Source organism: Heterodontus francisci, chromosome 9 (genome assembly GCF_036365525.1).
Source record: "Heterodontus francisci isolate sHetFra1 chromosome 9, sHetFra1.hap1, whole genome shotgun sequence".
Classification (NCBI taxonomy): Eukaryota; Metazoa; Chordata; class Chondrichthyes; order Heterodontiformes; family Heterodontidae; genus Heterodontus; species Heterodontus francisci.
In genome coordinates, this window is record NC_090379.1 from 13,282,979 (window position 1) to 13,304,630 (window position 21,652).

Below are 21,652 nucleotides of genomic sequence, written 5' to 3' on the forward strand. Positions count from 1 at the left end.
TGCACGGCCTGAAAGGATGGTGGAAACCGATTCAGCAGTAAATTTCAAAAGAGAATTTTATAAGTACTTGAAAAGAAAGAAAATTCAGGTCAATGGGGAAAGAGCGAGGGTTGGGACTAATTGGATAGCTCTTTCCTTCGTGCTGTATGATGCTAGATGCTTCTGAAATCAGTCAGCTATCCCTTAGGTTTGTAGATGATGTATCTGGTTATAAGCCAGTGGATTTTAAGTGTTTGTGTGTAGGAAACCTCCCCATCCTGTGTACTCCAATACCCTGACTCCCAGTGCCTCCCCATTGCCTAATATACAAAAGACAGCACTGGCTAACCTGAAAGAAGATGGTGCAGGAATCTTTCATTTTAAAAACGCTTTTGCTCATAATGACGTAATGAACGGGCTGGAGAGAGTACCACATTTTCCCTGCAGCGTGCTGCTGGCACACAAAATCTGTTGACTCCTCTCTCTCCACACACTTGCTAGGTATCTCCCACACTGAACCCCATTTGGAAAACTATGTTTAAAACACCATTTGTATTCCGTATCCAGAATTAAAGCTGCATTTTAACGCCACGCTAATTTTTCTGTATTTCTCTGCCCCTGCTGTACTTTGTTTATAACATTTGCTGACTGTTCCCAAGTGGAAAGAGTATATTATCGTGAGTTGCAACTTTTGCTTTTTTTTTTCCTTGTGGTTTTTCCACATTGATATCGAAGGGTCATTAAAATTGCTTTGTGCTTTTTGAAAGGACCCTCCCCCCCCCTGCAGTTTTATGGCTGGCACATATAAACATTGCAAGTCAATAAATCCTGCAAAGTACATTCCCTTGACATGGTTGCCCCACATAAAGGCTTGTAAGTGATGCTCCATCTGTAAATGTCGAGATCCTGAATGAACTGACAGAGTGGCTGATGGCCTTCATTAATGGGCTTATAATTAGCTGGCGTGTGTTCTTTTATCTTTTTTAGTGGCTTTATTTTTTTTAATGGTTCTGATGCTCCTCTATTCAGTGCAATAACGTGCCTGGTGAGCAGCTATCACAGCTTTCGCTTATCCTAATTCCCATTTTGTGTTCTTCTTTCCCCACCCCACCCCCTGCCAGCCAAACTAGAGGTGGTGCACTGCCTACTTGAACCACTGCAGTGTATGTGGTGAATGTGCTCCCACTGTTGCTGTTGGTAGGGCCTAGATCAAAGTCGAGTGCTCCGTCTGTGCTTTTTACTTACTAGACCATTTCATAGGGCACCTAAGTGTCAACCATGTTGGTGTGGGACTGGAGTCACATATATAGGACAGACCAGGTGACAACGGCAGGTTTCTGTCCATAAAGGACGGAACCAGTTTTTAACGATAATCTGACAAATTATCGACTTTATTTATTTGTCTTTTTTTTTGTAGCATTATGAATCTATTTCAACTCTACTATGACTTCCAAGAATCTTTTCGAGTAAACATTTTATGCTCATTGGCGTTGCAAGAAGTTAGTGGAGGTCATCTTGCTCTTAGGAGTATGCAGCACTCTTCGTGTCGAGTACAGTGCTGCAGAACAAAACGTGCCTGAGCCCTAACTACTTGTCTCAAAACTGTAAAGGCTGCATGCTAAGCCCTTGCGCCATCAAAGTGTAAGGACAGTACTATATACAAGATGCACTGCAGCAACCTGCCAAGGCTCCTTCAACAGCAACTCCCAAACCCTTGGCCTGTACCGCCTAGAGGGACAAGGGCAGCAGGTGTGTGGGAACACCACCACCTGCAAGTTCCCCTCCAAGTCTCACCTCATCCTGACTTGGAACTATATCGCTGTTCCTCCATTGTCACTGGGTCACAATTCTGGAACTCTCTTCAAAACCTACCCCACATGGACTGCAGCAGTTTAAGGCGGCAGCTCACCACCATCTTCTCCAGGGCAATTAGGGATGGGCAATAAATGCTGGCCTTGCCAGTGACGCCCACATTCCATGAATGAATAAAAAAAATACTAAAACAGATGACCTGTGTATTATTACATTGCCAGCCACGTCCACATCTCAATGAATTTTTAAAAATAAAACCATTGCAGAAATGTTTAAGGACACTACCACCAAGGTGTAAGGACTGTGTACTAACCCATTACACTATTGAATCACTTTGCTAAGTTATGTTGATGAAAATTGATGTACATTTTTCTCAAGATTCGCTAGCAAACCTCCAGTGGCATTGCTCACCAAGTCAGATGATACGCTAGTTTATAAGGACAGCACTATTAGGTCGTGTAGCGTACCAAATATTATTCCGCCACACAGAAACTACTATGTGTAGACTGGCTTGGCTGTTTAAGACCATATTACTCTGCTCAAGCAGAGGTTGCTTGCGGAGATTGAGCAGAAGACGTTTCTGTACCAGGGGAAATCTCTCTGATATCAGAAACGCTTGTTTTGCTTTCTCCTTTTTATAGCATTAAAGCGAAACATGCATGTGTAAGATGTGACTGACTGATCGAAACTTTTATATAGATTGATTATAACTCCAAACTTCAAAACTAAATTCTAACCTGAGTGCACATTTCTAGGCTATAAGTGGCAGCATTCTCATCTCTAAGTCCAAAGCTTGTGGGTTCAGCTGCCACTCCAGAGACTTGAGCACAAACTCCAGAGTGACACTCCCAGTGCAGTACTGAGGGAGTGCTTGTGCCGTTTTCAGGATGAGACATTAAACTAAGGCCCTGTCTTCCCTCTCAGGTGGTTATAAAATATTCTACAAAGAGTATGAGAGTTTTCCACTGGCTAATATTTATCCCTCAGCTAACATCACAAACAGCATCTGGTCGTTAGCACATTGTTGTTTGTGGGAGCTTGCTGTTTGCAAATTGGCTGCTGTATTTCCTACATTACAACAGTGACCACCTCTTCAAAAGTACTTCATTGGGCTGTAAAACTCTTTTGACATCCTGAGTTGTGAAAGGTGCTATGTAAATGCAAGTCTTTTGGAACACAGGAGCAGGAGTAGGCCATTCAGCCCATCGAGCCATTCTGTATAAACAAAGAACAAAGATAATTACAGCACAGGAACAGGCCCTTCGGCCCTCCAAGCCTGCGCTGATCCAGATCCTCTCTCTAAACATGTCGCCTATTTTCTAAGGTTCTGTATCTCTTTTCTTCCTGCCCATTCATGTATCTGTCTAGATACATCTTAAAAGACTCCATCGTGCCCGCATCTACCACCTCCGCTGGCAATGCGTTCCAGGTGCCCACCACCCTCTGCGTAAAGAACTTTCCACGCATATCCCCCCTAAACTTTTCCCCTTTCACTTTGAACTCGTGTCCTCTAGTAATTGAAACCCCCACTCTGGGAAAAAGCCTCTTGCTATCCACCCTGTCTATACCTCTCATGATTTTGTACACCTCAATCAGGTCCCCCCTCAACCTCCGTCTTTCTAATGAAAATAATCCTAATCTGCTCAACCTCTCTTCATAGCTAGCGCCCTCCATACCAGGCAACATCCTGGTGAACCTCCTCTGCACCCTCTCCAAAGCATCCACATCCTTTTGATAATGTGGCGACCAGAACTGTACGCAGTATTCCAAATGTGGCCGAACCAAAGTCCTATACAACTGTAACATGACCTGCCAACTCTTGTACTCAATGCCCCGTCCGATGAAGGAAAGCATGCCGTATGCCTTCTTGACCACTCTATTTACCTGCGTTGCCACCTTCAGGGAACAGTGGACCTGAACACCCAAATCTCTCTGGACATCAATTTTCCCCAGGACTTTTCCATTTACTGTATAGTTCACTCTTGAATTGGATCTTCCAAAATGCATCACCTCGCATTTGCCCTGATTGAACTCCATCTGCCATTTCTCTGCCCAACTCTCCAATCTATCTATATTCTGCTGTATTCTCTGACAGTCCCCTTCACTATCTGCTACTCCACCAATCTTAGTGTCGTCTGCAAACTTGCTAATCAGTCCACCTATACTTTCCTCCAAATCATTAATGTATATCACAAACAACAGTGGTCCCAGCACGGATCCCTGTGGAACACCACTGGTCACACGTCTCCATTTTGAGAAACTCCCTTCTACTGCTACTCTCTGTCTCCTGTTGCCCAGCCAGTTCTTTATCCATCTAGCTAGTACACCCTGGACCCCAAGCGCCTTCACTTTCTCCATCAGCCTGCCATGGGGAACCTTATCAAACGCCTTACTGAAGTCCATGTATATGACATCGACAGCCCTTCCGTCATCAATCAACTTTATCACTTCCTCAAAGAATTCTATTAAGTTGGTTAGACATGACCTTCCCTGCACAAAACCATGTTGCCTATCACTGATGAGCCCATTTTCTTCCAAATGGGAATAGATCCTATCCCTCAGTATCTTCTCCAGCAGCTTCCCTACCACTGACGTCAGGCTCACCGGTCTATAATTACCTGGATTATCCCTGCTACCCTTCTTAAACAAGGGGACAACATTAGCAATTCTCCAGTCCTCCGGGACCTCACCCGTGTTTAAGGATGCTGCAAAGATATCTGTTAAGGCCCCAGCTATTTCCTCTCTCGCATGGCTGATCATCCACTTCAATGCCTTTTTCCCCACGCTATATCCCCATATCCCTTTATGTCATTGGTATTTGGAAATCTGTCAATCTCTGCTTCAAACATAATGACTGCACTTCCACAGCCCAAAGATTCACAATCCTCTCCGTAAAGAAATTTCTCCTCATCTCTGTCCGAAGTGGCTTCCCCCTTATTTTGAAATTGTGTACCCTAGTTCTAGAATCCCCAACCAGGGGAATCATTTTATCTGCATCTACCCTGTCTATCCCTTTAAGTATTTTGTAGGTTTCAATGAGATTACTTCTCAATTCTCTTCATAGGACAGTCCTGCCATCCTGGGAACAAGTCTGGCAAACCTTCAATGCACTCCCTCTATGGCAATAATATCCTTCCTAAGGAAAGGAGACCACAACTGCACACAGTACTCCAAGTGCAGTCTAACCAAGGTACTGTACAATTGAAGCAAGACTTCACTATTCCTGTACTCAAACCTTTCTTCTATATCTGCAGCTTCCCCGCCCCCCCCACCCCCCAACCCAACTCGAGATTGATGTTACAACCAGGTGAGAGGGGTCTAGGGGTTCCCTCTCCGCCTTTGCCTGGTTTAATCGTAACCAGGTTTAATTTTTTTTAAAACACTGTTTTAGCTCCCCCTTAGTCAATCCTTGTTCACTGCTTTCCAATTGTAAGGCAAAGAAATCAATTCAGACAGGTTTTCTTAGAGTTTAAAGAAGAAAGGTAGAAGTTTAATAATCTTAAACTCTAATTCGGTTACCGGCTGAATATACGACGCGACCAAGCTAGCATGCAGATAGAGATAGAAAAGAATAAAGAGGAAACGTTTGAGGCAGTAAATGGGTTTCTATTTTACTGTCCTTTGAGTTTGCTGTGAAGTTTTTGTTTGCCTGTCAGACTTGCAATTCGTTGCAAGCCCAGTGCACACTTCAACTTGTTTCTAGCTCAAAGTCTTTTCTCTCTTGAGGATTATGTGTCTTCCGTGGGTTTGAGAGAGTGACTTCCTTGCTTCAGTTTCAAAACAATCTGCTGACTCTTTCTCTGTGGCACAATTCCGAAAACCCCAGGTTGCCTATCAGGTCAGTCATGTGACTGATGAAGGGTCACTGACCTGAAACGTTAACTCTGCTTCTCTCTCCACAGATGCTGCCAGACCTGCTGGGTATTTCCAGCATTTCTTATTTCTATAGTCATGTGACTAGCTGGTTTGACTACTTCTGTTTGTGGGTTCTGCCATTTTAGTTGTCATCCTGGAATATGAGCTTCCTCGCCTTCAATGTCCAGTGATCAAAGTCCATTGTGGGTTAAGTGGACCAGGGAATAGTCCTTTGTCTCCACAAGCACTGTCTGTTAGTATGCACTTGTCCTTCCAGCCAAGTGTCTGGTGATTTTTTTTAACAAGTCCTTTCTTCACTGCAGCAACAGTTTAAAATCAATGTTCATATGACAGAATTACTATGCCTCATTCTTGGCAGGTGAGGGTCTGCATGACATTGAAAATAGTAGAGGTAAATCAAGAGGAGGTGGTTAGCTGAGTCCAATCTTCGGTTTTAAAGCTTGTAAGAGTTTAGGAGGGAGGAAATGTGAAGAGTCTCTCTCCTTGAACTGCAGAAACTATTGTCAATTACACATTTGAATTTGCATTAGGGTGGCATTAAAGTAAATAAAAGAATAATTTCTTCACTGGCAGTTTTCTTTTGAGATCTATTTTATTACTTAGATTCAGCAGTAATGAGCTCCCTCCTGCCATATGCATAGCTTGTGCATGGTAATCTTAAAACTGATTATTTCTAGAATGTGCTTTGTTTAATCCGATCAAATATAAGCTCAGACTGAGATCTTAAGTGTGGAACAAACTGCCATTGCAGATAATTGAACATGAAACCTTTAAAGAGGCTCAGTGGGTAGTACTTTCACTTCTTGGTGTTTGAATCAGAAGGTTGTGGGTTCAGGGACGTTAGCACAAAATCCACACTGACACTCCCAGGGATATACTGAGGGAGTACTGCACTATTGGAGGTGCTGTTTCTCATAGACATTAAGCTGTGGTCCCGTCTGCCCCTCGGGTTCATGTAAAAGAACTCGAGACACTATTTGAAGAAGAGTAGTGGAGTTAGCAGTGGTGATCAGCAGAATGGGCAGACAGGTGACAGATGGAATTTAATACAGACAAGTGTGAGGTGGTGCATTTTGGCAAACAGGATAGGGTGAGGCAATATAGAGTTAATGGCACAGTTCTAAAGAGTGTGCAGGAACTGAGGGACATGGGGATGCATGTGCATAGATTTTTGAAGGTGGCAGGACATATTGAGAGAGTGTTTAGCAAAGCATATGAGCTCTTGAGCTTCATAAATAGAGGCACTGAATAAAAAAGCTGGGAAGCTGTGCTGAACCTTTATAAAGCTCTGGTTAGTCCACAACTAGAGTATTGCATCCAGTTCTGGTCACACTTTAGGAAGGATGTGAGGGTCTTTGAGAGGGTGCAGAGGAGATTTACCAGAATGGTTCCAGGGATTTTAGGTACAAGGTTAAATTGGAAAAGCTGGGGTTCTCCCTGGAGCAAAGGAGATTGAGGGAAGGTTTGATACAGGTGTACAAGATTCTGTCAGGGTTAGATAATTTAGACAAGGAAAAATTCCCATTAACTGATGAAGAACTAGGGGCCACAGATTGAAGGTTTTGGACAAGAGCTGCAGGGGGAATATGAGGAAGAACTTGTATATGCAGTGAGTGGTAATGATCTGGAACTGTGTCCACAATAGCGGTGGAAGCAGAGACCATCAATGATTTCAAAAGGAAATTGGATGGGCACTTGAAGGAAATGAACTTGCAGGGCTACAGGGATCGAGCAGGGGAGCGAGACTGACTGGACTGCTCCACGGAGAGCCGGCATGGACTCCTTGGGCCGAATGGCCTCCTATGTCATAAACGTTTGTATGACTGAGTTCTCCCAGTGTTCTGGCCAATGTTTATCCCTCAATTAATGCTGTTTGTGGGAGCTTGCTGTGTGCACATTGGCTGTTTCCGACATTACAACAGTGACTACTGTTCAGAAGTACTTCATTGGTTGAAAGGCGCTATAAAAATGCAAGTTCTTTTTCTTTCTTTCTAATCAACATGGCTTAATATCTCACAATGTTGCATTTTCCTGCAGCTTTTGTTGGGGAGGGGGGATTTGGATTTAGTTTGTCTTCCCCTTGAGCGCATCTCTAATACCCTCTAGAGTTACCTCTAGACTTGACTATTCCAATTCCTTGCTGCCTGGGCTGCTGTGTTCCAACCTGCATAAACCTGAGCCCATCCAAATCTCTTTGTATTCTCACTTGCACTAAGTTCCTTATTCACCCATCACCCCTGTGCTCGCTAACCTACACTGACTCCCAGTCTGGCAACACCCGAGTTAAAATTCTTATCCTTTTCAAATTCCTCCAAGGCCTTGACCCTCCCTTTTTCTAATCTCCTCCTGCCCTACAACCCTCCGATATATCTGCACTCCTCCAATTCTGGCCTCTTGTGCATCCTTGATTTTTAATTGTTCCATCATTGGCAACCGTGCCTTCAAGTGCAAAGGCCCTAAGCTCTGGAATTCCCTCCCTAAACTTCTGCACACTCTACCTCTCTCTGCCCCTTTAAGATGCTGCTTAAAATCTGCTACTTTGACCAAGCTATTGGTCATCTGCCCTAATATCTCCTTATATGGCTTGGTGTCAGATTTTATTTGATTAGCCTCCTGCGAAGCAGCTTGGGTTGTTTTACTACGTTAAAGGTTCTACATAAATGCAAATTGTTTTTCTTCCTGTGAGTGTCCTTACTGCAGCCCTTCAAGTTTTATATGCATGTCCAGTGCTATTGTTGCTAAGAACAGCATAGCAACATGATGAACACAGCAATTCAATCTGAAATTTGAACATGAACTGCTTGTAGAAGGGATTTGGAGGTTTTGTAATGATTCTTGACCAACTGGAAACATCCTTTATCTGCACCTATACATACTCATTCAATTCTAGGGATATCGTTAGAGTCCAATTTTTGCTTATCCAAATCTTTCAACCAAGGGGGAAAATGCTAATGTTCTATGAATCAATTACCATATCTGATATAATTCCATTCATCCTCTCCCTTTCTCCCTTCCTTCCCCTTACCCCTCTCTTTTTCTCAGTGAATCTTATTCACTTCTGTAAAATGTATTCCTTTTTCGCAAGTTCAAGTGTTTGCATAATTTGATAAAAGCCACAGTGAAAGAAACCATACAATCTGAAGCACCAAAGAATAAAATTGGGCCAGTTTTGACCTTGTCCTGTTTGAGAATGCACTGAACCTACTGGTTGATGCAGCAAAGTGAAGGTGAACTGATGATTTAAGGCTGTACAGTTGCCCTGATTGGTGTTTTTAAATGTGTTTCATTGATACAGATAGGCAGGCAAAATTGATGGCAATGAACTGCCTTTCTTGACCTTCGAGTAAATTTTCATTACGAGTCTATTTTTCTAGATGCCTGCAGTGTTAGTGTGTGGTTCTGTCTTGCCTATACATTACTTTAGAGTGCTCTATTTCAAAGAGCCTGGTGATGAAGGGTACAATTGGAGACAATTTTTATAACTTTTATTTACAGATACATATTACAAACGTGCACCTTCTATTCAATGCAGTCTGTTCCTATTTATAGGAGCAGAAGTGAATCCCCAACTAATGCCCATCACTTGCATACAATTAAACACAACTAATATACATGTAACATGTTACAAATATTTCTGTTGCAGATGAACAAAAATGTGCAGGCAGACTTTGAACCTTGCTTTTGTGAAGTAAGTTTCTTATTGTAATTGATGCAATAATCAACAATGGTGGGTGAGGGAGGCTACGTAATAGCTGTGACATTATCACCTCAGCCTCTGAAAGAGCAATTTTCTGTTCGTCGCTAACTGCATAATCGCTTGAAACACTTCCTGCAACTCAAAAACAACAAATGCAATTTAGCAGTTCTATGGAGCTCATTAACTCCTTCAGTTGTCCAAGGCACAGTTTTTAAAAGCCAATTTCAGAATCTGTTACCTACGCTTAATTTACCTATCTTCTGCCCTGCTCTTTTCAACTCTGATGTCCTGCACTGTGGGACCTGCCTCTTGGCTCTTCTCAGTTAAAAATAAGAGATTTGTTTAAATATTTATAACTACAGTCTGATAGAGCAGTATCAGCTGCAGGAGAACAGATGGACAGGAGAGTGCAGATACAGGATATCCCTCCTCCTCTGGACCTCTTCCATCATAACCTCCAGTGTACCTTCCGAGAACCTATATGCCCTAGAATCATAGAAAATAGGAGCAGGAGTAGGTCATTCGGCACTTCCTGCTCCACCATTCAAAAAAAGATCATAGCTGATGGTCTAATTCAGTACCCTGTTCCCACTTTCTCCCCATATCCCTTGATCCCTTTGGCATTAAGAAATATATCTGTCTTCTTCTTGAATATATTTCATGACTTGGCCTCCACTGCCTTCTGCGGTAGAGAATCCCACAGGTGCACCACCCTCTGAGTGAAGAAATTTCTCCTCATCTCGGTTCTAAATGACATACCCCGTATCCTGAGACTGTGACCCCTGGTTCTGGACTCCCCAGCCATCGGGAACATCCTCCCTGCATCTAGCCTGTCTAGTCCCCCCCCCTCACTCATTCTTCTAAACTCTAGTGAATATAGGCCTAGTCAACCCAATCTCTCCTCTTGCGTCAACCCTCCCTCTCCTGAGCCATCTTGCAAAATGGGAACTTGGCTCTCGAATGAAATCTGGGTGGCTTTGTTTCTTGATGTGTGCATGCGGCAAAGCGTCTGCAGTGAGGTGTGGGGATGATGCTTATACCAAATAAAGACAGAAACCAGTCCATCTTTTGATTTTCAGTAACAACAACTTGCATTTATATAGCATCTTTAAAGTAGAAAACACCCCAAGGTATTTCACAGGAGTATTATTAAACCAAATTTGACGTCGAACCACACAAGGAAATATTTGGGCAGATGCCCAACAACTTGATCAGAGAGATAGTCTTAAAGGAAGAGAGAGGGGTGGAGAGGTTTAGGGAGGGGATTCCAGAGCTTAGGGGCCTAGTCAGCTGAAAGCACAGCCACCAATGGTGGAGTAATTTAAATCATGAATGTACAAGAGACCAAAATTGGAGGAGTGCAGAGATTGGGAAGGGCCGTGAGGCTTGCGATTACAGAGATTGGGAAGGGCCGTGAGGCTTGCGATTACAGAGATTGGGAAGGGCCGTGAGGCTTGCGATTACAGAGATTGGGAAGGGCCGTGAGGCTTGCGATTACAGAGATTGGGAAGGGCCGTGAGGCTTGCGATTACAGAGATTGGGAAGGGCCGTGAGGCTTGCGATTACAGAGATTGGGAAGGGCCGAGAGGCTTGCGATTACAGAGATTGGGAAGGGCCGAGAGGCTTGCGATTACAGAGATTGGGAAGGGCCGAGAGGCTTGCGATTACAGAGATTGGGAAGGGCCGAGAGGCTTGCGATTACAGAGATTGGGAAGGGCCGAGAGGCTTGCGATTACAGAGATTGGGAAGGGCCGAGAGGCTTGCGATTACAGAGATTGGGAAGGGCCGAGAGGCTTGCGATTACAGAGATTGGGAAGGGCCGAGAGGCTTGCGTTTACAGAGATTGGGAAGGGCCGAGAGGCTTGCGATTACAGAGATTGGGAAGGGCCGAGAGGCTTGCGATTACAGAGATTGGGAAGGGCCGAGAGGCTTGCGATTACAGAGATTGGGAAGGGCCGAGAGGCTTGCGATTACAGAGATTGGGAAGGGCCGAGAGGCTTGCGATTACAGAGATTGGGAAGGGCCGAGAGGCTTGCGATTACAGAGATTGGGAAGGGCCGAGAGGCTTGCGATTACAGAGATTGGGAAGGGCCGAGAGGCTTGCGATTACAGAGATTGGGAAGGGCCGAGAGGCTTGCGATTACAGAGATTGGGAAGGGCCGAGAGGCTTGCGATTACAGAGATTGGGAAGGGCCGAGAGGCTTGCGATTACAGAGATTGGGAAGGGCCGTGAGGCTTGCGATTACAGAGATTGGGAAGGGCCGAGAGGCTTGCGATTACAGAGATTGGGAAGGGCCGAGAGGCTTGCGATTACAGAGATTGGGAAGGGCCGAGAGGCTTGCGATTACAGAGATTGGGAAGGGCCGAGAGGCTTGCGATTACAGAGATTGGGAAGGGCCGAGAGGCTTGCGATTACAGAGATTGGGAAGGGCCGAGAGGCTTGCGATTACAGAGATTGGGAAGGGCCGAGAGGCTTGCGATTACAGAGATTAGAGATAGGAAAGGGTGTGGCCATAGAGGGATTTGAAAACCAGGACAAAAATCTCCAAGTCGAAGTGTTGGTTAACCAGTAGCCAATGAATATAGGGATGATGGCTGAATAGGGCTTAGTGTAAATTAGGACACGAGCAGCAGAGTTTTGGATGGCCTCAAGTTTACGGAGGATAGAATTTAGGAGACCAGCCAGGAGTCCGTTGGAATAATCAAGTCTGGAGGTAACAAAGGCATGAATGAGGGTTTCAGCAGTAGATGAGCTGAGGTGGGATGAAGTCGGGTAATGTTATGGAGGTGGAAATAGGCAGCCTTAGTGTTGGCGTGGATATATGCTCAAAAGCTTATCTCCGGGTCAGACATGGCACCAAGATTGTGAACAGTCTGGTTCAAGCTCAAGACAGTCGTCAGGGAGAGGGTTGGAGCCGGTGGCTAGGGAATGGAGTTTGTGGCAGGAGCTGAAGACAATGGCTTCAGTCTTCCCAGCATTTAATTGGAGGAAATTTCTGCTCATCCAGTAACTGCACAAACAGTCTGATAACTGAGAGACAGTGGTGGGGTCAACAGAGGTGAGTGATAAGGTAGTGCTGAGTGTCATCAGTGTTCATGTGAAACCTGACATTGTGCTTTCAGATTATTTCGCTTAGGGACAGCATGTAGATGAGAGAGTTCAAGGAATTGTATAACCAGGAAATTATGGGCATGACAGTTGAAGGAACTTTGTTGGATGGGTATGTATTGTGTAGGAAGTGACTACCTCCCATTCTTTTTTCCCATGCTGACTCTCTAGCTCTCCACCACGCTCCCTCCCCCGCAAGCGCACAATTGGGAATAAAGAAGGATCAACAGTGGCACTGTTGAGAAATTATCCCTTCCATCTGACCCCTGTTTTACAAGGAGCGTATCCACTAATGGAGATGCACGAACCAACTTGGTCTTTGGTCAAAAAGGTAAATGGAAGTTGGTTTGGAGTATTTTTGTTTGCATTTGTACCATCAGCTAAGTAACCAGCGTGGAACAAATAGATTTACACATTCCTGGAGATTTCATCACATGACCTCCTGCCTCCAGCTGCCCTACTCTGTCAAACAGCCTTTTTTTTCCATCTCCTGTATTTATGTAACTAAAACAAAAGTCCCAAGACACAGGTTTCGATGGACCTTTCAATGGAGTCTTGTCACTCTAGAATTGGCCTTTATAGCCACTCCAGGCGCTGCTTCACAAACCACTGACCACCTCCAGGCGCTTACCCATTGTCTCTCGAGACAAGGAGGCCAAAGAAGAAGAAACAAAAGTCCCAAGGCAAAGGTTTCGATGGACCTTCTCCTTGAGCTGTTACATTCCAGTAGCAACGTTACATCTAGAATAGTCTCAGGTAGGGAATCTCAACTCGCCTGATGAAGGAACGCCGATCTTTGTCTCAGTCAGGAGAAACGTCTTCACCCAGACATTGATTAGAATGTGGAACGTGCTACCATGTGGACTAGTTAGGCGAATAGCCTGGATGCAAATAAGGGGAAGCTAGATAAATACATGAGAGAGAAAGGATTAGAAAGTTATGCTGATAAAGGTGAAGAGATATGGGAGGCGGCTCATGGAGCCTTAACTCAAACCTACTGGGCTGAAAGGCCTGTTGCTGTAATCTTAAGCATAACTTGGAGTTGCTGTTGATGGCCTGTTGTGTACTTTTAGCATTTTCTCTCATTATTTCATTTCATTGGAACTCTGGTCCTGGATTTTACAGTCATGACTTTGTTAGCCTTTGATTTTCTGCCCATTTGGACTGGCAAGCACAAAAGCAAAGCATAATGTTATTTATTTCCATCTGTTGATAAATGTTTATGTCCCTGTCATCCGGTTGAGCACACTCAAAATGGCTTCATTTCAATACAGATATTAGTGCTTCTGAAAACAATCAGTACTTTAGCAAACATGCAGTTTGAGGATGGAAATATAGAAACGTAGAAAAATAGGAGCAGGAGTAGGCCATTTGGCCCTTCGAGCCTGCACCGCCATGCAATACGATCATGGCTGATCATAGCTTCACCACAAGCTGCTGTTTAGTGTCCTTTGCCCGTCTGAGCTTCTCACATAATCGTAGGTGATTGGGAAAAATCCACGTCAAAAGTTACACTTGGGGTTAATTTGTGGAGGCGCACAAAGGCACATCAATAGACAAGTCAGGATGAGAGCAGTGTATTTAAAAATTTTGTTTTATTGCTTGCAAAGAATGGCCTCCGATACTGAAACATTCAGCTCATTATACCTGTGCTGCCTCTTTGAAAGAACTATCTAATTAGTCCCCCCACCCCCCAATCTTTCCCCCAAAACCCTGCAAGGTTTTCCCCTTCAAGTATGTATCTAATTCCCTTTTGGAAGTTACTATTAAATCATCATCCATCATCCTTTCAGGCAATGCCTTCCAGATCATAGAAAACATTTTAAACTGGCAATTAATGGTTGCAACCAAAGTTCTTGATTGAATGAGTGCCGGAGCAGCACAAGCCAACAAAACAAAGGTAGAGTCAGTGACCGTTGATTCTAATGTTGTTCCTGTTTTCATGCCTAGAGGTTTATTATTGATCTTACATCTGAACCTATGGTAGTTCAGGAGCTTTCAGAAAGAAGCCCTTTCTCAGATGTCTTGTCTGTTGCTTCTAGACGAACACAATTCAGGCTGTAAAGACCTTGAGTAGCTCCTATTTGTCAGGCTATTGTTTAACAGAGCAAGCAGTTTCATATTGTATATGTTGCTAATTTCACCCATTATACACAATTGACTGTAATTGATATCTTCAATTATAGTGTACACTTAGTGTCTGAAGGTCAGGCATTCGTCAGGTTCCCCTGCTTTTTAAAAAAAAAAAGTATTTCAATAGCAGCAAATCACATCTCAAACATTTCAAAGAGCTTCACAAACAATGAGTTGCATTTAAGCACAGGAACTGTTAACGTCGGCAACACAGTAGAGTTGTTCACATCCGGATCCCTCAAACAGCACAGATGAAAATTAATCTGCTTTTCCTACATTACAGCAGTGACCATAGTTCAAAAAAAGTACTTCATAAGGCTGTAAAGCAGTTTGGAACATCATGAGGTCATGAAAGGTTATGTATAAAAGAAGGGAACGACTTGCATTTAAATAGTACTTTTCACAAACATCGAACTTCTCAAAGTGTTTTACACCCAGTGAAATACTTCTGAAGTGTGGGCACTGTTGCAATACAGGAAACGTGCCAGCCAATTTACACACAGCAAGGTCCTCCAAACAGAAGTGTGATACTGACCAGATAATCTGTTGTTAATTGGTCACTGATATCAGAGCCACCGGCTGTCCATGTCTCCGCTTCAAAGACGTCTGCAAACGCGACATGAAGTCCTGTGACATTGATCACAAGTCGTGGGAGTCAGTTGCCAGTGATCGCCAGAGCTGGCGGGCAGCCATAAAGGCGGGGCTAAAGTGCGGCGAGTCGAAGAGACTTAGCAGTTGGCAGGAAAAAAGACAGAAGCGCAAGGAGAGAGCCAACTGTGCAACAGCCCCGACAACCAATTTTATCTGCAGCACCTGTGGAAGAGTCTGTCACTCTAGAATTGGCCTTTATAGCCACTCCAGGCGCTGCTTCACAAACCACTGACCACCTCCAGGCGCTTACCCATTGTCTCTCGAGACAAGGAGGCCAAAGAAGAAGTTAATTGAGAGATAAATATTGGCCAGGACACTCAGGATAACTCTCCTGCTGCTCTTGGAAATTGTGCCATGGGATCTTTTGCACCCACCTGAGTGGACAGATGGGGCCTCAGTTTAACATCTCATCTGAAAGACAGCACCTCCAACAGTGCAGCACTCCCTCTGTGCTGCATGAGGGTGCCAGCCTTGATTTTTGTGCTCAAGTCCCAGAATGGGACTTAAAAACAGAACCTTGTGTCAGAGGTGAGATTGCTACCAACTGAGTCACAGCTGACGTACACAAATGCAAGAATGTGTGGAAATACAACTTCAAAATTTGCAGTTACCACCAATTTGGGTTAAAGCTAATATTGAAGATTATGACAAAATATAAGAATATATTAATAAAGTTGGAGAGTGGTTGTATAATTGGCAAATTAATTTTAATGTAGAATAAATTTTAATCTAGATGAGGTCTACATTTTCGTAGAAAGAAGAGGCCACATACTCTTTGGAAAATAAGTGGCTAAATTGGGTAGAGGAGCAAAGGGATTTAGGGATACAAATCCATAAGTCACTAAAAGTAATTATGTTAGTTAATAAGGGTATAAATAATGAAAACAAAGCATTGAGGTTCACTTCTAGAGGGATAGAATTGAAAAGCAAATAAGTTCTGTTAAACTTGTATCAAACTTTGGTTAGTCCACACTGGGAGTACAATGCACGGTTTTGATCTGCATATTTGAGAAAGGATGTAGAGGCACTGGAGAAGAGGCAAAAATCAAGATGTACAGGAATGCCATCATAACTGAGAGGGTGGACCTATCGGGAAATTCAACAGACTGGTGCTCTTTTCTCCAGAAATGAGAAGACTCAGGAGTAACCTGACAGAGTTCTTAAAGATTATGAAAGGATTTGATAGATAGAGAAGATGCCCCCACTTGTGGGGGAGTCCAAAACTAGGGGCCATAAATATAGTAAGTTATTACTAAATGCAGCAGGGATTTCAGGAGACTTCTTTACCTAGAGAATGGTTAGACTGTGGAACCCGTTGCCACAAAGAGTAGTTGAAGTGGATAGCATTTGAGGAAAGCTAGATCAGTAGTTGAGGGAGAAGGGAATATGCTGATGGGGTTTAGTGGAGTGGTGGGAGGAGGCTCGTGAGGGGCATGGTCCTGTTGAGCCAAATGGCCTGTCTCTGCATTTTTCATTCTATGTGACAACCCCCCACACTCTAATTGAGCTGCCCTGCATGCTTGCATTTGAAGAGCAATGTCGTCTACTCCTAAAGATGGAGGGGTGAGGGATGGAAAGTCTGAAGTTTTTCTTTATTACCTTTGGGATCAAATGGTATTTATTACACAACGTAACCCCATCAAAATAAATGAATGGGAGATTGTCAATAGTTTGAATTTTGTTTGGAAGGTGTAGGTTTCATAGGCCAAATGGCCTTTATCATTTTTAAAAGGTGTCACATTTTATGTTAAAAAAAATACTTTCACGGGTATGAAAATGCAAATGCCATAGGATATTTTACATGCACCTGAGAGGGAAAAAGGGACCTCAAGTTAACATCTGAGTGAGAGCACTCCAACACGTTTTGGACGTGGACCCTTCAGAGTTTCTGATGAAGGATCTATGACAGAGGTGTTAATCCATCTTTTCTCTTTTCAACACAGATATGTATTTCCACTGTTTTTATATATGAATTGATTGATCCCATGTGGTTTAATTATGATTTTGGACAAATGTTAACTGATGATAAAGAATTTTTCACTGTCACTATATGGTAACACAGTGGTTATGTTATTGGATTAGTAATCCATAGGCCTGGACTGATTATCTGGAAACATGGGTTCAAATCCCACCACAGCTGCTGTGGAATTTAAAATTTAGTTGAATAAAAAGGCTGGTATCAGTAACGGTGACCATGAAACTACTGGATTGTCATAAAAACCCACCTGGTTCACTAAAGTCTTTGAGGGAAGGAAATTTGCAGTCCTTCCCCAGTCTGGCCTATATGTGACTCCAGACCCAAAGTAATGGTTCTTGACCGTTCTCTGGTTCACCAGCAGCTTCTCAAGGACAATTAGGGATGAGTAATAAATACTGCCCAGCCAGCAATGCTCACATCCCTTCGATGAATGAAAAAAAATCAGTGCTGATCTTCATTTTCCCTCTTTTCTTTTTTGTTTCAATTATGTTGGGAACCAATTGAATTCTTTGCACTTTGTGTATTTCCCTGAATGATAATTTGAGAATGTAAATGTTTTTTTTTGTTGTATTTTGTTCTGTGACTCATTGAAACATCAACTTGCATTTATTTGGGGCCAACGTCCCAAGGTCCTTTACAGGAGCACAATCAGACAGATTTTGACACTGAATCGTATAATTAGGACAGGTGACCAAAAACGTAGTCAAAGTGGTAGGATTTAGGGAACTTTTTAGTCAAGATAAGAGAAATGGGGAGGTTTAGGGAGGAAATTCCAGAGCTGAGGGCCTAGGCAGCTGGAGGCATTGACACCAGTGGTGGAGCAAAGAAAATTGGGGGTGCACAAGGTCCGAGAGTTGGAGGAGAGCAGAGATCTCATTGGGTTGTGGGGCTGGAGGAAGTTAGAGAGATAGCTGCCATGGAGGGCTTTGAAAACGAGGATGAGAATTTTAAAATTGAGGTCTTACCAGAACACAGGAGGGCGGTGGGTGAACAGAAATTGGAACAGGTTAGCATACGGGCAGCAGAGTTTTGGATGAGTTCAGGTTTACAGAGAGTGCAAGCTGGGAGGCTGGTCAGGAGAGCAGCTAAGGAGGTTGTTCTGAACACTTCTGTGCCCTTCTACAAAGCAAATCTCTTCACAGAAAATCAGATCTGGGTTGGTAGCAAAAATGAAAAGCTGAGTTGTTTTTGAGTTCCTCATTTGCCAGCAGGAAGATTGTTTCCGACCAATTGTTCTTTCTTCGTATTATCAAGCCAGATTTGTAAATTGATGGGGTCACTAAGTATGTGTTTTAGTTCTTTTTATTAAATGGTGCACTGATTTGCCGTGGTTATTGCACTTTCCTTTCTGATTGGCTCCTCTCGGGTGGCTCGGAGAGATCCCATGTCACTATTTTGAAGAAGTGAAGGGGAATTCTCCCCAGTATCGTTGCCTATGTTTGTCCCTCAATCAATATCACGAAAAACAGATCATTTCATTAGCATATTACTCTGGATTTTGCTGTGCTCCTATTGGCTGCCACGTTTCCCACATTACAACAGTGACTACATTTCGAAAGTACTTCATTGACTGTAAAGCACTTTGGGTGTGAAAGGTATGAGATAAATCTAAAATCCTTCCCTCCCTCCTTCATTCACTCCCTCCCTCCTTCATTCACTCCCTCCCTCCCTTCCTCCAAATACAGCACCCTACAAAAATTTTGATCGTACAATGTTTAAATAAGATTTTGAACGTACATTCACAACTTAAAAATAAAGAAATAAAAACAGAAAATGCTGAAAATACTCAGCAAGTCTGACAACTCTGTTTCCCTCTCTACAGCTGCTAACGTTTCAGGTCAGTTACCTTTCGTTAGAAGTTCTGCTGAAAGGTCACAGACCTGAAACGTTAAATCTGTTTTTCTCTCTCCACAGATTCTGTCAGACCTGCTGAGTATTCCCAGCACTTTCTGTTTTTATTTCAGATTTCCAGCATGTGCAATATTTTGCTTTTTGAACTAAAAATAAAGGATTTTTTTTTGCTGCAAACAGTGAGTCTGTACTTATTTTTATTACAATCCAGACTCGTTGTGTCCTTATTTATGGTCACTGAGTTTTTGGGGAGTAGATCTGCAGTAGCATATTACAACATGAATGCAGGAAACCCGAGTGAGCTGATCGTTTGTGTGAGGGCCGGTTTGGGGGGTGTGGGGGGTGGGGGGTGGAGGGAGGGGTGTGAGGCACTATGTTAATGAGCAGACGCGGTTTCCTGTGGTGCACATGATTCAGGAAATGATTTCGGTATAAACTCTGCAAATATCTGTGCTGCACCCGTTTCCCTAGGGACCTCTTCTGCCAAAAGTGTGCAAGAAATTCCTGGTCTATTCACTGTTATACTGTAAACAGGACCTGTCAAATGTGTTGAACATTGTGCAGTAGTGCACAGTCTGCAGCGCACGTATATGCAACATAGCCAGGGGCTATTCAGTAAACCTTTTTGTGTCACCCACTGGTGAGCAAATTGAATAATTTCAGAACTGAACTGGGCTGGGAAAAAAAAATTTGTTTTTTTTTTCTCCTTGCTTGCGTTGATATAGATTGACTAGATGATGAAGAACTAATACAGCCTGATTCAGTGCATTTGGGCTGATCCATTGCAGCGTGACCCCGATCAATCAGATTATGATTTCTGTATCGATCAGCCTTCAGGTTTCACACATCTGGCCATAGATGGTCCACTTAACCTTTCAATTAAATGCTGGCACATGTAATTATTTGGGTTGCTCCTTACAGAGCTTGCAATCTCACGGTCTGAGCCCACAGGCGCCACAACTGCCAATCTTGACTTGTCCTGCAAAGTAATGCAACCAGTTTAAAAAGTTCCTGTTTCGTGAAGATAGCAACTACAGCAAGTTTCAGTTTGTGAGCATCCTTAATAATTGTATGGAACAACTTGTCCCATGCTATGGAGCCTGTGCTGGTGGTTCAGTGAGTTTGGGATCAAGGTTGTGCCAGAAGTGCCGAGTGGATGATCCGCCTCCTCCTGAGGTCCCCACCATCACAGATGCCAGTTTTCAGCCAATTCGATTCACTTCATGTGATATCAAGAAACAGCTAAGCGCATTGAATACAGCAGAGGCTATGGGCCCTGACAACATCCTGGTTGAGATGCTGAAGACTTGTGCTCCAAAACTAGCTGCAACCCTAGCCAAGCTGGTTCTTACATCTACAAGACTGGCATCTACCTGATAATGTGGAAAATTGCCCAGGCATGTCCTGCCCATAAATAGGAGAACAAATCCAATCTCGCCAGTTAACACGTCATCAATCAACTCTCAATCATCAGAAAACTGATGGAGGGGTCATCAACAGTGCTATTAAGTGGCATTTACTAACTAATAACTTGCTCACCAATACTCAGTTTGATTTTTGCCAGTGCCACTTAGCTCCAGACCTCATTGCAGCCTTGGTCCAAACATGGACAAAAGAGCTGAATTCCAGAGGTGAAATGAGTGACTGCCTTTGACATCAAGGCAGCATTTGATCAAGTGTGGTAGCAAGGAGCCCTAGTAAAATTGAAGTCAATGGGAATCAGAGGGGACAACACTCCACTGGCTGGAGTCATACCTAGCACAAAGGGAGATGGTTGTGTTGTTGGAGGCCAAACATCTCAGTCCTAGGACATCACTGCAGGAGTTCTTCAGGGTAGTGTCCTAGGCCCAACTATCTTCAGCTGTTTCATCAATGACCTTCCCTCCATCATAAGGTCAGAAGTGGGATGTTTGATGATTGTATAATGTTCAGTACCATTCGCAGTTCCTCAGATACTGAAGCAGTCTGTGACCATATGCAACAAGACTTGGACAACATTCAGGCTGGGCTGGGCTGATAAGTGGTAAGTAACATTCATGTAACACAAGTGCCAGGCAAAGACCATCTCCAACAAGAGAGAATCGCCCACTATCAACATCCTGGGGGTTACCATGACCAGAAACTGAACTGGACCAGCCACATAAATACTGTGGCTTCAAGAGCAGGTCAGAAGCTAGGAATTCTGTGGCGAGTAACTCACTTCCTGTCTCCTCAATGCCTGTCCACCATCTACAAGGCACAAGCCAGGAGTGTGATGGAATACTTTTCCCTTGCCTGGATGGGTGCAGCTCCAAAAACACTGAAAAAGCTCAACATCATCCAGGACAAAGCAGCCCACTTGATCAACACCCCACCCAACACATTAAGCATTCACTCCTTCCACTACTGGCACACAGTGGCAGCAGTGTGTATCATCAGCAAGATGCACTGCAACAACTCACCAAGGCTCCTTCGACAGCACCTTCCAAACCCGCAACCTCTGCCACCTAGAAGGACAAGGGCAGCAGATGCATGGGAACACCACCACCTGCAAGTTCCCCTCCAAGTCACATGTCATCCTGACTTG

The 21,652-nt window shown here is 43.7% G+C and overlaps 1 protein-coding gene across 3 annotated transcripts in view; it reads left to right on the forward strand.

Annotated features, from left to right (window-relative positions):
- efcab11 (EF-hand calcium binding domain 11) overlaps window positions 1-21,652 on the forward strand; it is a 127,589-nt gene that overhangs the window by 41,192 nt on the left and 64,745 nt on the right. The gene's annotated exons all lie outside the window — the stretch shown is intronic.